General features: G+C 41.9%; 1 long non-coding RNA gene across 1 annotated transcript in view; it reads right to left on the bottom strand.

The window, feature by feature from the left end:
• Positions 1 to 23,935, bottom strand: part of LOC137561270 (uncharacterized) — a 41,051-nt gene that overhangs the window by 12,401 nt on the left and 4,715 nt on the right. The window contains exon 2 of the long non-coding RNA XR_011029959.1: positions 23,530 to 23,830. This is a non-coding gene — a long non-coding RNA (uncharacterized lncRNA). The remainder of the gene's footprint in view (positions 1 to 23,529; positions 23,831 to 23,935) is intronic.

Below are 23,935 nucleotides of genomic sequence, written 5' to 3'. Positions count from 1 at the left end.
GGAGTGAGAGTTGTGGGTGGGCTGGGCTTGTGTGCATGGAGCAGAGAGTTTATGACGGACTCCATACACAGAAGCCTAGAGTATGGTACTAGGGGAAGTGTGGGTTGGCTCCTTGGTTTTATGTGTTAGATCTGCGCAGAAATAGGTTTTATCTCTGTCTGTGTTTTTGGTCGTGGAAGGTGTCTATCAGCGGCTTTGTATGTTCAATAAAGAATCACTTTCCAACTGAGAGGTATTAGGTGTCTATGGCCACATTTGTGCAAAAAAACGTTATTATGTAATCATACTGGCTACACAAAATCACCAGTTGGGTTCATAACAATTATACTGAGTTTTCTGAGCATATGTGTTGCAGCCACATGGCAAAATTTTCTACCTCTTATTACAAATCTGCACCTGGCACAGTAGTAATTACCACCAAGGTGCCAAAGGCCAGCTGCGACTGACTAACAGGGCTGTATATAATGCAGGTGGGTCACACAAAAAAAAAAATAGATCACAAGAACAAAATTAGCTCTCAAAAGAGCTGTTGAGGGGTGCTTTTTTAGCAATACGAATCAGCAAGGAGCAAACTAACAAGCCAACAAGAGCCTAACTAAGCTTTCCCTATATCTTTCTCTGCAGCAGCTCTCCCTTCTCTAATTACTGCAGGCTAGAGATGTAGCGAACGGTTCGCCGGCGAACGGTTCCAGGCGAACTTAGGGGGTTCGCGTTCGCCTGCGCCAGGCGAACTTTTGCGGAAGTTCGATTCGCCCCATAATGCACTATGAGGGTCAACTTTGACCCTCTGCATCACAGTCAGCAGACACATTGTAGCCATTCAGGCTACACTAAGCCCTGGAGCCCCACCCCCCCTTATATAAGGCAGGGTCCGGCGGCCATTAGCCTCACTCGTGTGCCTGCTAGAGAGAGGAAAGGGACAGATGCTGCAGACTTTTTCTCCTAGGGACAGATTAGTTAGGTTCTAGGCTGCTTTGCTTGCTCCTGACTGATTATTATTGCTTTTAAAGCACCCAGCAACAGCTCTTTTCAGAGCTCAATCTGTACATTTTTTTTCTGTGTGTCAAACTGACACTTTTGTTGCATGCACAGCCTTGCTTATTGATATTGTGTGTGCCACTGCCAGCAGCCCAGCACATTCAGTGACTACCTGTGTGTGTGACAGGGAGCTGCACATTGTACTACCCAGTACTGCATATACCCCAGTACCTGTTGTTGTGTTTACTTAACCCACCTCATCACTGCATATACCTAGCGTTGTGTTGAGTGAACCCAGCTCACTGCATCTAATTACCTGTTGTGTTGAGTGAGAACCCACCTCACTGCATCTTAAGTACCTTTACTGTTCAGTGAACCCAGCTCACTGCATCTAACTACCCAGTACCTGTTGTGTTGACTTAACCCACCTCATCACTGCATATACCTAGCTTTGTGTTGAGTGAACCCAGCTCACTGCATCTAACTACCCAGTACCTGTTGTGTTTACTTAACCCACCTCATCACTGCATATACCTAGCGTTGTGTTGAGTGAACCCAGCTCACTGCATCTAACTACCTGTTGTGTTGAGTGAGAACTCACCTCACTGCATCTTAAGTACCTTTACTGTTCAGTGAACCCAGCTCACTGCATCTAACTACCCAGTACCTGTTGTGTTGACTTAACCCACCTCATCACTGCATATACCTAGCGTTGTGTTGAGTGAACCCAGCTCACTGCATCTAACTACCTGTTGTGTTGAGTGAGAACCCACCTGGCCACCTCACTGCATCTAACTACCTGTTGTGTTGAGTGAGAACCCACCTCACTGCATCTTAAGTACCTTTACTGTTCAGTGAACCCAGCTCACTGCATCTAACTACCCAGTACCTGTTGTGTTTACTTAACCCACCTCATCACTGCATATACCTAGCGTTGTGTTGAGTGAACCCAGCTCACTGCATCTAACTACCTGTTGTGTTGAGTGTGAACCCACCTGGCTACCTCACTGCATCTAACTACCTGTTGTGTCAGTGAGAACCCACCTCACTGCATCTTAAGTACCTTTACTGTTCAGTGAACCCAGCTCACTGCATCTAACTACCTGTTGTGTTGAGTGAGAACCCACCTCACTGCATATAGCTAGCGTACCCCCGAGATGGACAAAATGGACAAACCAGGTAGAGGAAGAGGTAGAGGCAGACCCAGAGGAAGGCCACCAGGCACCGGCAGGTCTGTGGCTGTGCGAGGTGGTGTTGCTGTGATTTTGTGCGGACCTGCCCCAAAATACAGTGCTCAGAAGAAGGCACGTGCCATCACTTCCCAAAATCGTGAGGAGGTGATTGAGTATTTAACACAGAACACCTCATCTCCCGCAGCCACCAGCGCTACAACAAGCACCACATCCGCTGCATTTGACACTTCGCAGGAGTTATTTGGTGGTGGTGTTGAAATCACTGATTCCCAGCCACTACTGCAACAACAACAAGAAGGCGTAGGTACACCACCTCATACGTCTGAGTTAGGTGGCGATAGTATGGACGTAACGTGTGTGGATGGGGATGATGGTGGACCACCTGAAGTTGGTGCACTTGAGGAGGTGTCTGAGGAAAGCGCAGCTGGCCAGGAGGATTATGATGATGATTATACGGATACCACATATGTTCCCGGTAGAGGAGATGACCAGGGGGATAGTTCAGAGGAGGAGTCAGAGAGGAGTAGGAGGAGACGACTCCATGATAGAAGCAGAGGGAGCTCGTCCTCAGAAACAGCTGGGGGCAGTGTCCGGCGCCATGTATCACCAGCTATGGCCAGCCAGCCAACATGCCCTTCAACGTCAGCTGCTGATGCCACCCTAGCGCCATCACCCCAGGGGGGTTCAGCGGTTTGGAAATGTTTTCACGTGTGTGTCTCAGATCGGAGCAAAGCCATCTGTTGTCTCTGCCAGCAAAAATTGAGCCGTGGAAAGGCCAACTCTCACGTAGGGACAAGTGCCTTACGAAGGCACCTGGAGAGAAGGCACAAACAGCTATGGCAAGAACACCAGAGGAAAAGCAGCACCCCTCAAAAGACAAGCCGCGGAGAACAACCGCGGCAGCCGTCACAGGGGGCTTCTGCTGCTCCACGTTCCCATGGTATTGTTCGTGGCTGGGGGGAGGAAGAATGGATACACTTTTAAACAATTTAAAAATACAACCATCTAAACTTTCAAACAATTTAAAAATACAACCATCTAAACTTTCAAACAATTTAAAAATACAAACATCTATCATTTTCAAAAAATTTAAAAAAAAAGGGCAAAAAAACTTGCCCTCCGTACAACATTCTTGGCAAATGCTTTCGACTTGGTATGTCTTCCGCTGGCTCAAGGGTCCATCTGACCACTGATGCCTGGTCTGCAAAGCACGGTCAGGGCAGCTACAGCATGGGTCTCAGCAGGCTCCCACTTCGGGCCGGAATCCAACCTTCATTACCCGCGGTGACAATGGCAGACTTGCCCTCCATAACAGATTCCCGTTAAAGGATTTAAAGTTAATTCATTTCAAATACACAGCAGGGCCTCGAAAGTCCGCCTCCTGTATTGTTATTTTTGGTCACTACCTCGGGGCGGGCGTGCATGCCTGCCTGCTGCCCTCCTTGGATGTGTAGTGGTAGCCGTTTCTCAGGCTCCACACCGGATTCCATCCCTCATTCCCCGGCCATTACCCGGGGTCACAAATGGCAGACTTGCCCGCCTCCATATGATTCTCGTGAAAGGAATGTGGTGTCATCTTTGCCCGCCATAACTGGTTCTCGTTAAAGGATTTAAAGTACATTCATTTCAAATACACAGCAGGGCCTCGAAAGTCCTCCTCCTGTATTGTTATTTTTGGTCACTACCTCGGGGCGGGCGGGCTTGCATGCCTGCCCGCTGTTCTCCTTGGATGTGTAGTGGTAGTCGTTGCTCAAGCTCCACACCGGATTCAAACCCCTCATTCCCCGGCCATTACCCGGGGTCACAATGGCAGACTTGCCCGCCTCCACAGGATTCTCATTGTAGCGGTACTGAACAAGTACACAGCAAGTAGAAAATATAATTTAAAAACAAAATGTAAGCTTTTTAACAATGCCATGGAAAGTTGAGAAGGAAGTCACACATTACCTGACATCACTGAGTGAGGAAGAGCAATCTCGCCATGTTGCGCAGTAGTCCAGCATGGCCGTCACTACACAAACAGCTGTTTGCGGTGCGTTACACAGTGAGTTTGGTGTGTCACTGTGAAGCAGTACTCTAATTACACTCCCTAATTGATGTATACACATGCAAGATGTTTGAAAGCACGTTAGGCCAGCAATTTAGCATTCAATGTGATTTCTGCCCTTAAAACGCTGCTTTGCGTCACATCCAGATTTTTCCCCGGGACTTTTGGCATGTATCCCACTCCGCCATGCCCCCCTCCAGGTGTTAGACCCTTTGAAACATCTTTTCCATCACTTTTGTGGCCAGCATAATTTTTTTCTATTTTTCAAAGTTCGCCTCCCCATTGAAGTCTATTGCGGTTCGCGAACTTTTCCGCGAACCGAACCTTCCGCGGAAGTTCGCGAACCCAATTCACGAACCAAAAATCGGAGGTTTGCGACATCTCTACTGCAGGCACACGAGTGAGTGAAAAGCCTGACGCTGCCTGCCTTTTATAAGGGGGTTGGGGCTCCATGAGGGAGTGTAGCCTGATTGGCTACAATGTGCCTGCTGGTTGTGATGTAGAGGGTCAAAGTTGACCCTCATGATGCACTATAGGGGCGAACCGAACTTCCGGTAAAGTTTGTGGTTCTCCGCGATTGCGAACCCCGGAAGTTATCGGTTACCATTCGCCGGTGAACTGTTCAGGCTATCTCTAGCCACTAACCACCATTTTACCATCTCATACAAAGCTACCCTTCACCTATTGTCCTATACCTAAATCCTTTAGACTGTGAGGCTGATTGGCTAGTTCTCTTTTTCCTTTTTGTCTCCTAATACTGTATAATATGCAAACATATCTTTCACCCCAATGTAAAGATCTGTAGTTGATTTGTTCACTGCAACATCTGTAATCCACTATTTTATTGTTAACTGCTGCATTGTTTACACTGTATTGTTATAATAAAATAATAATAATAATAATTACTAAAATAGGAACATGTATGGTCCTCCTGGGAACATGAAATTAAGGACAGCAGCAAACCTTTGCTGGAGATTTTAATTGAACCACCAAATTCATTAAAAAGTTTCATAAACGTATCAATATTTTACACAGCTTCCTATGTTAGTCATGACAGATCTTCCGACATCAAACCAACAAATGTTGATTCAGGTGACAACTATAATGGCTAATTGCACCTATATTTCTTGCAAACTTTCAAACCCCTAAGCTTCTTCTGCCTTCATACAGAACTGTATGAGAGCTGTTCCAGCTCTGTGTCATGCCTGAAGAAGAAACTTACATCTTGTGCAGAAAACTATGAGCAGTTAGAAAATATATAATATATATTTAGTGTCAGTACTGAGATATGGAGACCAACTGAAGGAAGTCTAGGCTGCTTGTTAGCCTTGAATTAATATACAATGAGACTCTTAAATTAAATGCCCTGCAAAATACTGCACAGAAGTGATAGAGGTGTAGCCTGTGGTGAAGGGCGTAGTTTAGGACACCAGAACTCCTAGGCCTACAGGCTCCTGCTTTGTAAATCCGGCCCTGATTATAGGTATGACTTTCATCAACATCTGTTGGTTTGATGTCAGCAAGCATGTCTTTTTGTAATTCAAAGTTGATTAAAACTTCTTTTCCATTCTAATGTGCAACACCTGCTTTTTTAGGATAGACAGTTTGGGCCTGATGCTATTCAAAGTGTTAAGTAGTTTGCAGATGCGAGCTACTTATCACCTTGCCATCGCACGAGGATTACTGGCCAATCCTATTGCCAGTTTCACTCGTGCGATGGCCAATCGTTAGGGAGCATTACTCAGGCGAAATCCTGAGCAATGCTCCCATGTTACGGGAGATGGGGAGCAAGGTTTTGCCCAGTGGTGCTGTCCATAAGCAGCACAGCCTCGCACCCCACACATGCGCACACCCGCCGAACATCCGCTGCATCTGGGGGTCTCCTTTAAAAAGGAGACCCCCAGAGCTCCCCTCTTTGTGTGTGTGTATATACGAGTGCGTGTGCGTTTTAAGCAGATCTGAAGATTTAAATAGGCAGTCTTCATTAGCTTGATATTGAGACCAAACAAGCCCAACTGGTGTGGAAATCGGGAGAATGGTGCTGAATGCTCACAAAATATCCTCAAATTCCAAAAATGTACAGGCTGGTAAATAGCATGAAGGAAATGGCAGCGCTTCCAAACAGACGCTGCACCTGAATTGACTACCTGCACAAGGATGCAGAGCTGGAATAACGGGCAGATTACACACCTTGCATTCAAAACAGGTACAGTAAAGTAGGGCGTTAGCTTCAGCATAAGTTGCGCACAACTTATCCCTACTAGACTCTCCCACGGCGGTGACGGGCCCCCACGGGAGAGAACCTAACCACTAGTCTAACAGTGAAGCATATCAAATAGTAAAGCATGTTCAAACAGTGAAAATTATCCAATCAAAGGGTTAAAACCTCAAAATAGTGTAACAGTGAAGCATATTCAACAGTGAAGCATATCTAACAGTGAACCCTAGCTAGTCTAAAATTAAAAACGTATTCCTTACTTGGTGCAGCTAGCCATAAATGGTATACACATTTGTTCAAAAGACAGCAAGCAATGGGCAGCGCTCACATGCTGCAAGTGAAGTGAAAGCTACAGAGATATAGCTCTGCCCCTTGAGGCTAAATACACACCTTGAATACAAATCAAATGCAAATTATGTGCTAACACTAATCTAAATTCTAAAATTTGAATGCAAGCTGACACCCATGGAGGCAGCTAGCCTGAAGTATACTTAAGTTTTGTACAGCAGAAGGAAATGGCAGCGCTTCCAAACAGACGCTGCACCTGAATTGACTACCTGCACAAGTATGCAGAGCTGGAATAAAGGGCAGATTACACACCTTGCATTCAAAACAGGTACAGTAAAGGAGGGCGTTCGCTTCAGCATAAGTTGTGCACAAATTATCCCTACTAGACTCTCCCACGGCGGTGACGGGCCCCCACGGGAGAGAACCTAACCACTAGTCTAACAGTGAAGCATATCAAATAGTGAAGCATGTTCAAACAGTGAAAGTTATCCAATCAAAGGGTTAAAACCTCAAAATAGTGTAACAGTGAAGCATATTCAACAGTGAAGCATATCCAACAGTGAACCCTAGCTAGTCTAAAATTAAAAACATAATCCTTACCTGGTGCAGCTAGCCATAAATGGTATACACATTTGTTCAAAAGACAGCAAGCAATGGGCAGCGCTCACAGGCTGCAAGTGAAGTGAAAGCTACAGAGATATAGCTCTGCCCCTTGAGGCTAAATACACACCTTGAATACAAATCAAATGCAAATTATGTGCAAACACTAATCTAAATCCTAAAATTTGAATGCGAGCTGACACCCATGGTGGCAGCTAGCCTGAAGTATACTTAAGTTTTGTACAGCAGAAGGAAATGGCAGCGCTTCCAAACAGACGCTGCACCTGAATTGACTACCTGCACAAGTATGCAGAGCTGGAATAACCCGCAGATTACACACCTTGCATTCACAACAGGTACAGTAAAGGAGGGTGTTAGCTTCAGCATAGGTTGTGCACAAATTATGCCTACTAGACTCTCCCACGGCGGTGATGGGCCCCCACGGGAGAGAACCTAACCACTAGTCTAACAGTGAAGCATATCAAATAGTGAAGCATGTTCAAACAGTGAAAGTTATCCAATCAAAAGGTTAAAACCTCAAAATAGTGTAACAGTGAAGCATATTCAACAATGAAGCATATTCAACAGTGAACCCTAGTTAGTCTAAAATTAAAAACATAATCCATACCTGGTGCAGCTAGCCATAAATGGTATACACATTTGTTCAAAAGACAGCAAGCAATGGGCAGTGCTCACAGGCTGCAAGTGAAGTGAAAGCTCCAGAGATATGCCCAGCTTCTTGAGGCTAAATACACACCTTGAATACAAATCAAATGCAAATTATGTGCTAACACTAATCTAAATCCTAAAATTTGAATGCAAGCTGACACCCATGGAGGCAGCTAGCCTGAAGTATACTTAAGTTTTGTACAGCAGAAGGAAATGGCAGCGCTTCCAAACAGATGCTGCACCTGAATTGACTACCTGCACAAGTATGCAGAGCTGGAATAACGGGCAGATTGCACACCTTGCATTCAAAACAGGTACAGTAAAGGAGGGCGTTAGCTTCAGCTTAAGTTGTGCACAAATTATCCCTACTAGACTCTCCCACGGCGGTGACGGGCTCCCACGGGAGAGAACTATCAAATAGTGAAGCATGTTCAAGCAGTGAAAATTATCCAATCAAAGGGTTAAAACCTCAACCTAATGTAACAGTGAAGCATATTCAGACTAGCTAGGGTTCACTGTTGGATATGCTTCACTGTTGAACATGCTTCACTGTTACAATAGTTTGAGGTTTTAACCCTTTGATTGGATAATTTTCACTCTTTGAACATACTTCACTATTTGATATGCTTCACTGTTAGACTAGTGGTTAGGTTCTCTCCCGTGGGGGCCCGTCACTGCCATGGGAGGGTCTAGTAGGGATAAGTTGTGCACAACTTATGCTGAAGCTAACGCCCTCCTTTACTGTACCTGTGTTGAATGCAAGGTGTGTAATCTGCCCGTTATTCCAGCTCTGCATACTTGTGCAGGTAGTCAATTCAGGTGCAGCGTCTGTTTGGAAGCGCTGCCATTTCCTTCTGCTGTACAAAACTTAAGTATACTTCAGGCTAGCTGCCTCCATGGGTGTCAGCTTGCATTCAAATTTTAGAATTTAGATTAGTGTTAGCACATAATTTGCATTTGATTTGTATTCAAGGTGTGTATTTAGCCTCAAGGGGCTGGGCATATCTCTGTAGCTTTAACTTCACTTGCAGCCTGTGAGCGCTGCCCATTGCTTGCTGTCTGGTAAATAGCATGGTTCAGATTAAATTCATATGAGAGTGAAATGCACTCATGCAAGTTCTAGTTTGATCTGATAGGCAGCAAAGGAAACAGCTAGGAATATTTCTGTCAAAAATGAATCAAATTCCTGTTTACAAGCTCTTGCAGACGGTTCAAAGGCTTCTACAAAGCACATTGGTGAACAAAATCTTAAACAAAGTCTGTTTTGGCAAAGATAAACAAAAAACTTAGGAATCTGTTCTGTTCCTCCCTCAAGCCAAGAGATTTCAGTTACCCATTTTTTTTCATGAAACAGGTCAGACATACAGTATAATTCAGTCTCCCAAAAGATACAGAATCACATAAAGATAAATGTAATATCAAACACCTGCAACAGTCTAGAATTATTGTTTCATAATTTATATAATATTATATCACTTTCACACGTAGTTCTTGATGCAAATCAACTTTTAATTACATGCAGCAGGTTACTTTGCTAGTATTTTGAGCGCATGATTTATCATTATGAACTTATGGGATATATACATACATATTACAAAAGACATTGGACTTTATCACAGAATTGAATTACACCAGATGCCGCCAAGAAGAAACCAGCCAAACTTTAAATCTGCATAGCTATTTCATTTTACAGTTGAACTATGACCTAAGTGTCAGGTTTGTACATATAGATTGCTTTCCTTTCATAACATTTAGTAAAAAAAAGTCATTTTCCAGCATAAAAAAAAAGATTTCACTATATTTATCTGCATACTTTTTTATTGTTTTTTTTTTATAGAGACTATCCATGTTTTGAAAATCAGTAGAGGAACAGAAAGAAGATTCATATATTTTTATGTATAGTAGTTAGGATAATTATCTTCCTGACTCGGGAATAAAGATGTATAGCTTTGGGGCATACACCAGACCATGCATGTTGAGAGGGAGCCATTGCTACATAATTTTATATAGGAGATTCTGTAGGGGATTTACTTTTATGTAATATATTCTGCAAGGGATTTAGTGGCTGCAAGTGTGATTTCGGTCATGGGTGCTTAGTTTGGGCACTGTTCTACACTTAGTTTGAGCACTGAACACACTGTGTGTTCCTTATGCTTGGATTCAGTGTCCGAGCCAAAGATAAAGGAAAATGAGTATCAGTTAGGTTTACTGGTTAAGCGTATTTGCCATTTAGGGTTAGCACTGGAGAATAGGGCAAGTCAATGGTTACATGGTTAAAACTTCCCCCTAACAATTATCAATATCCACAATTTTTCAAGAAAAATGTCTGTATAGTTTGTATGTTTGTCAGATCACATACCAAGTACGTGCCTTTTTTATCCCTAATAGTGTACTCCTACTTCTATTTACCTGATGAAGCGGGCATAGATCCGCGAAACGCGTTGTATAATACTTTGGAGTGTACCAATAAATCCAATTTTTTTGTCGAAATACACAGTGACTTGTGTCTGCTTGAAGGAGGTAAGTCCACCACTGCCTCCTAAGCAATTTTTAAACATTTTAATTACTGTTTTTAACCTGTTGGCGCCTCTGTACAGTCTGATACGATATCACATATCCACCCTTGGTGGAGGGGGATACCCCTTTCTTTCTTCACGTCTACAGAGAGCGACTTCTTAATCCTGAGTGGGGACAGGTCAATCTCCTCACCTGCTTATTCAGTGGTTACCTGGAGGTAACCCTGGTTTGTGAGTATAAAATTTTTACTCCTTACATATACCATTTACCTTGACTTACTACACCATATTGGGCTCTCGGTTCTCCCTTCTTATATAGGGCAAGTCAATGGTTACATGGTTAAAACTTTCAAGGTTTCAGGAAAGGTTTAATGTTAGGTTAACTTGAGGTATCTGGAAGGGTTTAACATGGGAGTAGATTTGGGATAGATATCAGGAAGGAGTGGACCTTGCAGGGTAGTTAAGCATGGACAAGAGTAGTGTCAGAGAAGAGATTAAAGTTAATTGTCAGGACAAGGTTAACATTATGGAAAAGCTTAGATTTAGGTTAAAAAAATGGCATGTTCACCAATGTTACTTATTCATTTCACTCAGACAATAGATGGGACAGATATAAGATTTATATCACCAAAAATTGCAGCGCATACCTGAACTAAAGTATCATCAATCACCAGCTGTGCCAAATCCATGCATACCCATGTATGGTGACACCATCTCTTTTAGATTCATAAGCATTCATGGGCAGTTTAGTGTTTTCTGTTTCAATAGTTTTTATTGAGAAATTTTAAGAACATTAACAACAATAACAATGCGTTGGTTACAGTAACGTGAATTGAAATACAGTAATGATAATACAATGGTGTAGTAGCTGTAATTTTAAACAGAACTGGTGAGTAAGACAAAATTGGGTCGTCGCGGAGTGACCCGTTTAACCTGCCTATTCGTTACAAAATTCTATAACATATTAACATATTAACATTGGACAGCGTATGGTCTTTATGGGATAGTGAACCTGTGTTTGAGAGGGGAATTATTAGTCTGCAGTCATATCTCTGTGCAGACGATGATGCCCCAAGGAGGGTATAACCCATCAAGCAGAGGGGAAGATAGGTTGGAAGGGGGGGGGGAATTAGCTAGTTTGTAGCTTGTGGATTGAGGCGATCTTGAATTTGTGGTTTATCTAACGTTGAGGGACCTTGGGTTAGGGCTATCGAGGGAGTTGGGGTAGGATGGTTTGCCAATTTATGTCGAGAATGGGCTCAGGTGATGTTTTGGGGTTTGACTTCCTTAATAGTTTTTCCATTTGTAGGTTAAAGTTTATGGAGTGAGATAATTGTGAAAGGAATGGGGTGTCTGTTTGCTTCCAATGTGTGAGAATCAAATTTCTTGCTGCACATATTATGTGGGTGATTATTAGTCTGTATTGTGTGGGAGTTTTGCCCAGGTCTATTAGCCATAAAGCTTGTTGGGGAGAGATGGGATTGGTGTCTTGGGTGATGATATTAATGATATTTTGAGTTAGGTTCCAGAAAGGTTGTATTAGGGGACATTCCCATAGGATGTGGAGGAGTGTGCCATACTGATTGCAGTTTCTCCAGCAAAGGGGGCTGTAGCTGTTGGAGATGCTTGAGAGTACTGGGTGTAATGTACCATTTACATAGGATCTTTTGGGATGTTTCCAAATGGTTCATACATTTGGAGTTTTTAGCAAGGTTTTGGGAAGCTTTTTTGAAGGATTGTAAAGTTAGGGGGAATTGTAGGTCTGCTGCCCATATTTTGATATATTTTTCCAGGGGTGATGGGGAGGAGAGATTAAGTTGTTCATACCATAATGAGATACCTCCTTTGATCATAATGGGAGCGTTAAAGTAATTCCAGAATGTTTGGGATATCTTTTGAGGTATGAGTGGTGTTTGTGTGTGAAGGTGGGCAATACGTAGATAGGTGAATAGAGAGTTGTCTTTTAGGTTAAATAGCTTCTGTAGGTTTGTAAATGAGAGAAGTTTATTTTCTTTAAATAGGTCATCAGTGAAGATGATCCCTTGGGCAATCCAGGGCTTTAGGTCTATGTGCGGGATGATCGATGAGATTATTGTAATAGGAATTTTTGGTTGGATGCTATCTGGAGCTGGAGAGTTAAGATTAGTGAATGTCTTCCAAGCTGTAACGGTAGCTGAAATCGTTGGGTGAGGGATTGGTGGAGTTTGGTGTTTTAGTAGGGTAAGACTGATAAGGTGTTTGAGGGGTATTGGAGATGTATGAGTTTCCAAGTCCACCCAGATGTGATTGGAGGATTTGGACCACCAGTGTTTGGACATATCTAGAATGGCGGCTAGATAGTAGTAGTAGGGGTTTGGAAGCCCAAATCCTCCTTCTTTCCTTGTAGTGGAGAGGGTAGCAAAGGAGATCCTTCTCTTTCTTTGTTTCCAAATGTATTGGAGTATCATAGCTCTAAGGTCTTTGAAAAATTTTGTTGGGAGAGGGATTTGTAGAGTTCTAAAATAGTAAAGTATTTTAGGGAAGGTGGCCATTTTGAAGGCTGCAATTTTGCCCGAGATGGAGAATTCAAATTGGGCTAGATGTGTGAGTTCAGAGTTAATTGTTTTTAGTAGTGGGGGGTAATTAGTTGCGTATAGATTTTTTGTGTTTGGGGTGATTCTGATTCCAAGGTATGTCACGTATGAAGTGGTCCATGGAAATGGGACTCTGGCTGAGATTTGGTGTTTTAATTCTTCCGGGATATGAATGCCTAGAAGCATGGATTTGAGTTCGTTAACTTTGTATAATGACACTTGTGAGAATTTTTGGAGGATTTCCCAGGTGTGTTTAAGTGAAAGGGCTAGCTCAGTTAGAGTTAGAAGTACATCATCAGCGAATAAGCTGATTTTTTGTGATGAGCTATTAGGGTTGGAGCCTTTTATGTTAGTGTCTATTCTAATGGATTCAGCCAGAGTTTCCATCACCATGATGAATATTAATGGGGAGAGGGGGCACCCCTGGCGGGTGCCATTGGTTAGGGTGAATTGTTTTGAAAGGAAGCCTGATACGTTCACGGAGGCGGAAGGGGAATGGTATAGTGACATTATTGCTTTAAGTATGTTGCCTTGTAGTCCAAATTTGATTAGAACCTGATACAGGAAACCCCAGTGGACCCTGTCGAAGGCCTTCTCCGCGTCCAAAGAGAGGAGCACCGAAGGCCTTCGACAGGTGTCCAGGTGGTGAACTGTATTTATAATTCTTCTGGTGCCATCTGAGGCTTGGCGGCCTTTAATGAACCCGACCTGATCGTAGGCAATAAGCGTTGGTAGAATATTATACATCCTATTGGCCAAAATGTTGGCGAACATTTTTAGATCTCCATTCAGCAGTGAGATTGGACGGAAGTTGGAGGGTATGGAGTGGTCTTTGCCCGGTTTTGGTATGACTGTTATTGTGGCTCTTGAAAAGTCTGGGGGGATTTTCCCTGTTGTGATAAAATGATTAAATAGGTTGGTTAATCTCGGGGTTAGAAGATTGGAAAATGCTTTATAATATTCATTTGTGTATCCATCGGGGCCGGGGGCTTTGTTGGGTTTTAAATTGGAGATAACTTTGAACACTTCTTGGGGTGAGATTGGAGCATTGAGGGTGGAGAGTTGGGTGTCAGAGACTGTGGGTAGTTTAATTTTGTCTAGAAATTCGGTTATTAGGCTTAGCAAAGGTTGGTTTGTATTTGGGTCTGATTTGAGGTTATATAGGGCGTTATAGTAGTCGCTAAACGCATCAGCAATTTCTTGTGGGTTATAAATGCTGCGTTTTGAGAAGGGGTGTATCAGCTTCAAAATTTTAGCTTTGACTTGTCTTTGTTTGATGCGTTTAGCTAAGAGGGGACTCGCTTTGTTATTTTGATGATAATGGGTGAATTTTAGTTTGGTTAGGTGGAATTCACAGTCTTCTGATAAGGCTAGCCTGAGGTTTTGTCTTAGATCAAAAAGTTTATTTTTGGTTTGGTGGGTGGGGTTGAGTATATTTAGGGTTTCCCAAGTTTTTATCTCTGATAGTAATTTGTCTATGCGGGCCTAGTTTGATAAATATGCCTCTCATGAAGGCTTTGTGGGCTTGCCATACACTTTCCACTCCAACTTCCTCCGTCTCATTCTGTTCAAAGTATGACATCAGGTTATTTGAGAGTTCATCTAAGTTTTTTTGTTATCGTAGTAGGGAATTATTCAATCTCCAAATAAAAGGCTTGAAAGGGGCTTGTGAGTGTTTCAGAGTTAATGTGATTGTGGCATGGTCTGACCACGATATGGGGTATATGCTGGAGTCCATTATATTCTGCAGGGTAAAGCGATCTGTGAAGAACATATCAATCCTGGAGTAGGTGGAGTGCACTGCGGAAAAATAGGTGTAGTCTCGTTCTTCTCCGTGGAGGGATCTCCAGGTATCATATAAATATTCTTGTGTTAGTGAAGGGGCTAGGGCTTGGTCAGGTCTTTTGGAGCTATTGGTTGTGTCTAGTTTGGGGTTAATGATCGAGTTGAAGTCTCCACCGACTATGAGGGCACCTTGTTTTAAGGAGTTGACTTTGCGGAGGATTTTTTTAAGAAAGCGTTTTTAGCCTGTATTGGGAGCATAAACATTCACTAGTGTGAATAGTTGGTCATTGATTTTGCAGATTAAGATGATGTATCTACTGCTTTTATCTATCTCGGAAGAGAGGATTTCTGTTTTTAAGTCTGTATGGAGGGCTATGAGGACTCCCCTTTTCTTCTTGTTAAAGGTGGAATGGAAGATTTGGGGGAAGGAGGGGTGTTTGTGGTGTGGAGTTTTGTCTTCTTGGAAATGAGTCTCTTGGGCAAAGATGATGTCCGCCTTTAGTCGTAGAGCTTCGTTCCATAATGAATGGCGTTTAACTGGTGAGTTGAGTCCCTTGACGTTCAGGGATAGGAATTTAACCGACATCGGGAGGGAGGTAGTATGCTTTCCATAGTAGGTTGGGTGGCCGATGATTGTGAGCCTCTGCAAGGAGTACATTGGGATTATGGGAAGGGGGAGGGAAGGGATGGGTTATGGGGTTAGCTGGTTGGGTTGGCCAGGTATTGAAGAGACCTTGGCTGTAACATCTTGGAGGAGCCGTAGGTAGAGCCATGACTGTAATTTTGGCTCCAACTGGAGGGCAAAGCCTGAAGTCAGATTATGGTGGATCAGCTTGACTTACAGGAGTGAGTTTGAAGTGTGGGTAATTCTGTTACCGATCTGGACAGTTCATGATACTTGTTGCCAGGTTGGGTTGATTCTGGATAGCTGAGTAGCTGGGGTTTGATTTTTTTAGCTGTTATGGAGGTTTAAGCCCCATAGGCTTAGCACTTTCGTCGCTGACGTTTGGTCTGAGATGGTGTGCGTCTTTCCTTCTTTAAGGATTAGGATTTTGGTTGGGAATCCCCATCTGTAGCGAATGTTGTTGTCGCGGAGAAGCGAAGTAATAGGAGAAAGTAATTTGCGTTTTGCCAACGTTGCTTGAGATAGGTCCGCATAGAGGCGGATGTACGCGTAAGGGTCTGGTAAGGATCCATTTTTTCTGACTGCTTGCAGGAGGTTTTCTTTGGTGTGGAAAAACTGGAAGTTTGCTATCACATCTCGAGGTGTGGAGTCGGGCAGGTGGCCTGGCTTGGGAAGCCTGTATGCCCTTTCAATTGAGAGTTCTATCTCAGATAGGTGAGGTATAGCGGCTTTAGTCAGGTTTCTAAGGTATTCATTTAGCTGTGCTTGTGGTATTTTTTCAGCGATACCCCTGAACTTGAGGTTGTTGCGCCGATTTTGATCCTCAAGATCGGTCGACTTTGACTTCAGCCATTGTATGTCGTTTTGTTGGTCATCTACCATCTCTACCACTTTATTGTGCTCAGTTATAAGCTTTGCTACACTATCCTCAGTATATGAGATCCTGTCTCCCATAGTGCTAAGGGATTGCTGTAGATGATTAGTAATTGTGAGGATTTGTGTGTCTAGTGATGACTTGAATGACAGGAGAATCTCCTTCATGTACGCTTGTGTGGTGGCCTGTTCTGAGGCTGGGAATTGCTCTATGACAGGGAGGTTCACTGGGAGTGCAGGCTGTGTGGGTGCGGCTAGGCCTACCTGATCCGTGGAGTCTGAGAGCCGGGGTCTGGATTTGACCGGGCTCCTTGATGTTGGTGAGGTGGATTCCGGCGATGAGTCGCCCTGCAGAGAGGGAGTGGGCTGCTGCGATGCCTGTTGCGCCGGTAGGTTCGGGCTTCCTTCTGCGTTGTGAAGCTGGGTTGTAGGGGAGGGAGCCGCGGCGCCATCTTTCCTGTGCGGCTGAGATTTAGCCTGCATGTTAGCGAACATTTCTGGCAGCTTTTGTGGCTTGGGAGTGTTCTTTTTTCTTTTAAGGTTGGCGTCAGTGTCCATCATGTGTAAGTCCATCTCTGTGGGTGGTTTTTAGAGCGTCTGGCAAGGATTTATGTAGCTTTGTGGCTGTCCAGATACGGAGCTCAGGAATTATGCGACCGACATAGAATGCTGCCGGACACGCCCCCCCCCCAGTTTAGTGTTTTCATTGAGGTGCTTATCAGCCCTACACAGATAACAATTTCCAGACTGTCAAAAACACAGCTTTCGAACAAAACTGGCAATATATTTTGCACTCCATTTTACAGAATGATTGATGATTTCTTAATACCAATGACATCGACATTTAAAATGTAAAACAATTACCGTATTTGCTTATTGTTCATCTTGAACCGCTGATTGGTATGTATCTTGTTTGTTGAAATGTTTTTACTTTTTGCATTTCTCTTGAATGCTTTTACCAGTCTTCTTTTCTTTTATGTACATTTCCTGACCTCTAAGCAAACTATTTCTACAGAATTTTACATTGAGAGCTTGCCCCAATAGTCACTTCTTTTTGCTGCTATATACTACTCTTGGGTACTTTTATTTTATTTTACCTACATAAGCATAGGCAACTGGGGCATTTCACAGCACCTCACCGCACTCCGGCTTGAGTTACAAAATAAATAAAAGTACAGAGATGCCCTTTGCCAAAAAGAAATTAAACAGCTATACATATGGCTTGTAGCTTATCGTTTATAAAATACTATTCCCACTCCTGCTAGTATGACAATAAAAACAGTACACATCTGTGCAGGTGATTTGAGCCTTATGGGCATTTTCCTTTTAATTAATCATCATTGCCTAGTAAGCATAGATCTAAATACAACATGTAATAACTTAATATCCTAGTTAGCTGTTGTAACATTGTCATTTAAACTAGGCTTCTGCAACTAAAAATATTTTTTTTTAAATGCAGGCTAAAAGCATTAACAGCCTGTATAAACAAGGCTACTGTTGATTGGCTCTGAATCATTATGATGTTTAAACTACAAGGAGGTGAGGTAAAAACTGAATTGATGTTGTAGGGCTACTGAGAAAAAAACGTGTAGCATAGGTGATACTTACCTTTTCAGAAAGACTACCTTGTGTCCATGGTTCTCTACTTCCTTCAAAGAATAACTTGTTGGTTATACCGATTCTAGAGTTCCATCATCTAAGATAAGCACCAGTCCCATCTCTTCTAATACTCAGTGATAAGGTATGGAGGAAAGCTTTGACAGAAAATACTACTACCCACTTAAAATGGCAGACGTCGCTAGATAGAAAAACTTGCAAGACTTTGCCAATGGACTGGGGGACAATGGATCCGAAACTATGAAAAGGAGCAGTGTCATATATAGCAGCAACTGCTACATTTGACTGGTCCATTTCTAAGCTGTGAAATTTTTCCTAAAATTAGCATAACATTTGCATGATTTCAAAATTATTAGCATATTGTTGTCCACTTCTACTTACAAGTATTGGAGATAAGGAGGGGGAATACCGAGAGCCCAATATAGTGTAGTATGCACTGTAACTTATGGGTATAGAAGGAGAAGTATAATGTTATACTCACAAATCTGGGTTACCGTACCAGGCAACCACTTTAAAGGCAGGTGGGGAGTATTAGACCTGTCCCCACTCAGGATTAAGAAGTCGCTCTCTGTAGATCAGAAAAAAGTCCCCTCCACCGGGGGTGGACACACTTATTGTACAGTTGTACAGAGGCGCCAAAAGTATAAAAGTAGGATAACAGTTTTTAAAGGATAACAATATGTTTGCTTTATTATTATTAATTTTATTATTGTGGTCTTAATGCATATGATCTCTGGTAAATTTATACTGTCTCATGATCTCTGGTAAATATATACTGGCTACATTCGCTGCATATGTGACCTATGCAGAACATGTTACACAATGTATATGAAGCATGCAACCCTATTCAGAACACATATGCCTGCATTTTTTTTCTACACTATCACTGCCATACCACCTAAATATAAAGACCCTTGTGCTCCACCACCCATGTCTCATAATCATGTCCTGACACTTTATTAAGGAGACTTATCCTCAATACTAGTCAACTAACCACCAAGCAAAAAAAGTTGTTTTATCACCATTGTTTTTAATGCTATGTACCGATATTCAGTCAAACTTATGTTTGTCTCTGTCTACAGTCGATTGTACTCCAATTTTATTGCCTGATGAAGTGGGATGTGCCCACGAAACGCGTTGCATCTATCCGGAGCATGTAAATAAATCGCTTTTGTTGTATTAAGCAACATTTTTCTGTGTCTATTTTAGGGAGGTAAGTCCACCACTAAACCCCCATTGTTCTCTTTTAAAACATTTTATCCTACTTTTATACGTTTGGCGCCTCTGTACAACTGTACTACAAGTATTGGAGGTTTAAATTAACGCTCAGCAAGTAGCCAGAACATTTCGAAAAGGGGTCATCATGTTTTGGAGCTAGTTTACTGTCTGGCATTGAGTACCATCTATTATTGTACTTACTGTCATTAAACATTTATATAGCACTGACATGTTCTGCCCATACTTCATAGCGTATATAGCCATCTCACTCACAGGTGCTCACCATATAATCCCTGTAAAAGTTTTAGGCCAATGTTGGGAAAACCAATTAACTTGCCAGAATATTTCTGTGATCTGCAAAGAAAAGGGAGTGTCCGTAGGAAACTCAGTCAAACATAGGGACAAAAAGAAAACCTCCCTGCAGAAAATGTCTTGCTCAAGTTTGAACTTGGGATGTTAGTGGGGCAATCCAATATGCCACCAGAACACAGAAACAAGAAGAGGAAAGAGAAGTAGAAAGAAATTTGTCCCACCAATTATATGTCAATCCTGTCCATTACATGGATAGCCACCGTGCTATTACTATAGATCACATGCTTTCATGCCTTCATTACATCCCCACTGGACTATTGTAATGCTCTCTACACTGGCCTTCCAAACAAGGACTTGCACCTCCTACAGCTGATACAGAATACTGCTCCCAGACTGTTAACTAACCAACCTTGTCAATGCCACATAAAACCGGTTCTGTACTCTCTTCACTGGCTACCTAGAAAATGGAGGCTCCTATTCAAGATCAGCCTACTGACATTTAAATCACTACATAATGTGAGCCCTGGATACATGAAAAAAATGTTGCAGCTACGTAGCAATCCCTGCAATCTCAGATAATAATCCAGTCATACCCAGAGTCCACCTGAAAACTTTTGGTCCCAGAGCCTTCTGTCATGCCACTCCTACATTATGGAACTCTTTAGCTCAGCAGATCAGGATAGTTCCATATCTGGACATGTTTAAATGCAGACTGAAAACCCACTTGTTCAGTTTGGCATTTTCAGAAATATAATTTCATTGTGTTAATAGTTCTTCATCCTACTACCAATTACTGAATCTGAGAGAGCCTAAGTGCTTTGAGTCCTATGGGAGAGAAGTGCTATAGAAATGTTATTCTTACTTAGACCTAATTACACTTACACTTTAAGGTAATTGAAAGTTCCTGCAAGACCAAACATACCTTTTGTCTAGCTAATATGTAAAGCGGGCTTTTAAGAGACTTTTTTTGTTACATTAGGGCACTGGACAAGCCCTTTTGTAGAGTTATTTCTGTAAAATATTATCCTTCCATATAGATTACAAGGTTCAGCCAAGGCTACACTTGTTAATTTTTGATTAAAGTTTAGAAAGAAAGATATTCTGTTCTAATTATTTCCAGTGTCAGGTCATGTCATGGCACGGCATTTGTTGTGCAATATCAATATTACTCTGTTATGCATTTAAATATATAACGTCCAATTAAATTGCTAGCAATTACTACTATTCCTGGAATTGAAATGGACTATTCCATTAAGTGTAATTGTCTAATCACAGCAGTCAGCAGTCTCAGTATCTCAGTGTCAAAATCGAATGTTACGTAGAGTTCACAGCTGACATAAAGGTTCTGCTTCTGTTCTGTAATGCATTATCTAAGTCAAGTGTGGAGCAATATCTGTTAGCCTGACTTTGTATGTATAGCAGAAGAACTGAATCTACAATTCTAGATGCTTGTGCAATACAAAAGAATGTGACAGCAGCAAAAAAAATAAATGTATGTTTCTTAATGGCCTGAATCTAAGCCATGCACAAACCAGTATTTCAGTGCTGCCAATGTCATTATTACACAATGGAACCTCTGTTTCGCATTAAAACAAACCTGTATCATAATTAGTAATGACTAATGACTGCTTTGTATACAGCCATTCCTGCCCTCCTAGTTCACTTATTTTGCAAAAACAACAAGACTAGAGTTCTGTTTTAGCACTGCATATTGTTTTTCTAAATGTTCTGATACAGGAGTGTAGCCATACCCCACCCACCCAGCTGACCATACAGCAGCCCTACATTGCAACACTAGCTGGCTTATAATCATGTGAATGGAAAGTGGAGCATTGTTGCACCCCATGAAGGCCTGCCCCCACCTGTCTACCAGACAGGAAATCAGCCTCTTATAGTTGGGTTGGTGGATGGGTGGAGCTAGGTATGAAGGGGTCTGCACAGGAAGTAGCCATTTCCCATTTCCCTAAAGCAGACCTACTGTATGGTTGGGGAGAATATTGGAGGAATTGATATAATTGCTCCTGGAGTTGAGCTGCTGTACCAAGATGTGTTTGAGAGCAAAGTGACCTGCCACAGTTCCCTACTGACTCATTTTACTTAATGGGCATCACAAGATCACAAAAATAATAGGAAAGCTTATATACATTATTTTTCGCCATTGGTGCTGGCTAGTTTTTTTTTCAGATACACCCACACCCAAAATTCCAGCTGCACCCAGTGTTTCAATAGGTGTCTATGGCACAAATAATAATTGACAAATATTCTTAGCATTCAAGGACTGATTTATTTTTTACCTACAGAAACTCATTAATATCTAGGCTAAATACAGTTTCCCAACTTCTTTGGGTAATAAAAGAGACGTGTACGCTGTAGCATTGCAACATTTGATTTCTGGATTATGCAGCCCTTTGATAATGAAATAACTGTTACCAAATGAGTTTGTGATCCTCTGAGATTTTTCTTCTTTTTTTTCCTGTTGAAAAATATCATACAATACTTTTCTACTGCTCAGAAAGTTAGAAAAACAGCTCAACACAAAGTGCAACTCGGAAACCTTACAAAAGCTCTGGCAAAATTCCACTTAGTTAATATTTAGGATATTGAGGGTAAACACATTGCAGTCTGCAAAACAAAGATAAGCGTATAAATAATTGTTATAAAGTTAACAAGTTTCCTGCTCCACTCTGAAGTTTCTGCAGCTTAGCCTCACAGCACCGCAGAAAGTTTAGCACCTTATCATTAAAATATATGCTGTCGACAAAGTGGAAATAACTCACATATGTCAAAACATAAGCACTATGGGAAATCACTGAACAGGAGGCTGAATGATTTGTCTAACTCCTCTGTGGATTTCAGTCACCTTTGTGGAAACTCGCAGTCACAATTGCCATACTCCCCTATGGCCTGAATCATCTTTACCAGAAAAGACATTGACATATAGATTCAGAAGTGAACGTACAATGTCCTTGTATAGAGTAAATTAGTTTCTACACTCTTTTTTTGATTACACTGGAAATGAAAACGACTTGAAAAATGGACAGAGTGAGTTAAAGAGGATCATGATTCACTATAATGGGAAGGAGAAAAGGCAGAGTCTCGTGACCAGGATCCCTGATATTCCATTGTTACAATATGGCATGTTATATTTGCTATGTATTAAGCACACACCAAAAATTCTTCTTATAGATTTATCTATGTAACTGGTGATTAAATGGTATTTTTTGTTAAAGCATGAATTAAGGCACAGTTTGTATCTGCATTTTGTTACATTACGTTAAACCAATTATTATTGTTACAAAAATTGTTTTCCTTTTCTTTCTTTTTTTTTTTCTTTGCAAATGAAATAATTATGAGAAACCTCCAGCTATCTTCTCACTCCCTCTCCCAGTAAGGCTAAACCCATGCCCTTCTTACAGTCAGCAGGAAGGCAAGACTTCAGATGACAGAGAAATCACTCCCCTCCCCTCAAGCCCATGTGACTTAAAGGCTGTATGGTTAAAGTTGTAAATACCCATGAAGCTGCATAATCCTTCTAGGATGCGGTTGGTGTCCTTTTTCCCCAGATTGTATCCAAATGCTTTGCAAAGAGCCTATAGTGGGCCCCAGACCTCCCCATGGGTCGGCATCCTTAGCACGTAAATTTTCTAATTTTCTAATGCTGAGTCTGCTGACACTGGGAAAGTTACAGTAAAAGTTGGTATTCTGAATAATTTACTGCATTCTAATATATTTCATTACAGTGCCTCGATAAATTAGGGGTTATCATCAATGTGCAATGTTCAGTGTCCCCCACAATCCACCTCTCCAGAGATTCCATAGCCACTATCACTGTGTCCGATAATATATTGCTATAATATTACATTTCAATTACTTTGTGGGTAAGCAGAAAATATTTTTGGTAAGAATATATATCCTGCTGTTCAAGAAGTATAATTAACATCTTCTCTATAGAAGTAATCCAAAAGTTGACTTAATTAACAGCTCTGTCATTATGACTTTAATAAGAAAAGAATTTACCCTTCTGGGTCCTGTAGAGTTTCTTTCTTTATCTTTGCTTACTTCTTTTTGGAATAATATTTGACGAAAACATATTTCAAAGTACAGTCTGCATGAAATGACATTTACATGAGGCAAAGCACAGAAGGGATTGAAGCCGCAGCCGTTTACATGTTGCTCATGCCTGCATGCTGTTCTTTTCTTTGGAGACCACTGTCCCCACTGTGTGTTATAGAGCTTTCCATGGTCAGCCTGTAATCTGTCACTGAATAAGATGACAAACCTGATATTTGCAAGAACAATTTGATGCATTGGATGTGCTCTGTAAGCAGAAAGAAACCAGTCAGTCATCACAGTGTATAAACGACATTATTATCAATCAGGATTTCACACAAGATGTTGTTCAGCTGATAGCTAAGACTCATAT

The sequence above is a fragment of the Hyperolius riggenbachi genome, chromosome 3 (assembly GCF_040937935.1).
Source record: "Hyperolius riggenbachi isolate aHypRig1 chromosome 3, aHypRig1.pri, whole genome shotgun sequence".
Classification (NCBI taxonomy): domain Eukaryota; kingdom Metazoa; phylum Chordata; class Amphibia; order Anura; family Hyperoliidae; genus Hyperolius; species Hyperolius riggenbachi.
The sequence above is the reverse complement of the archived record's forward strand: the minus strand, read 5'-3'. Positions and strand labels throughout refer to the sequence as shown.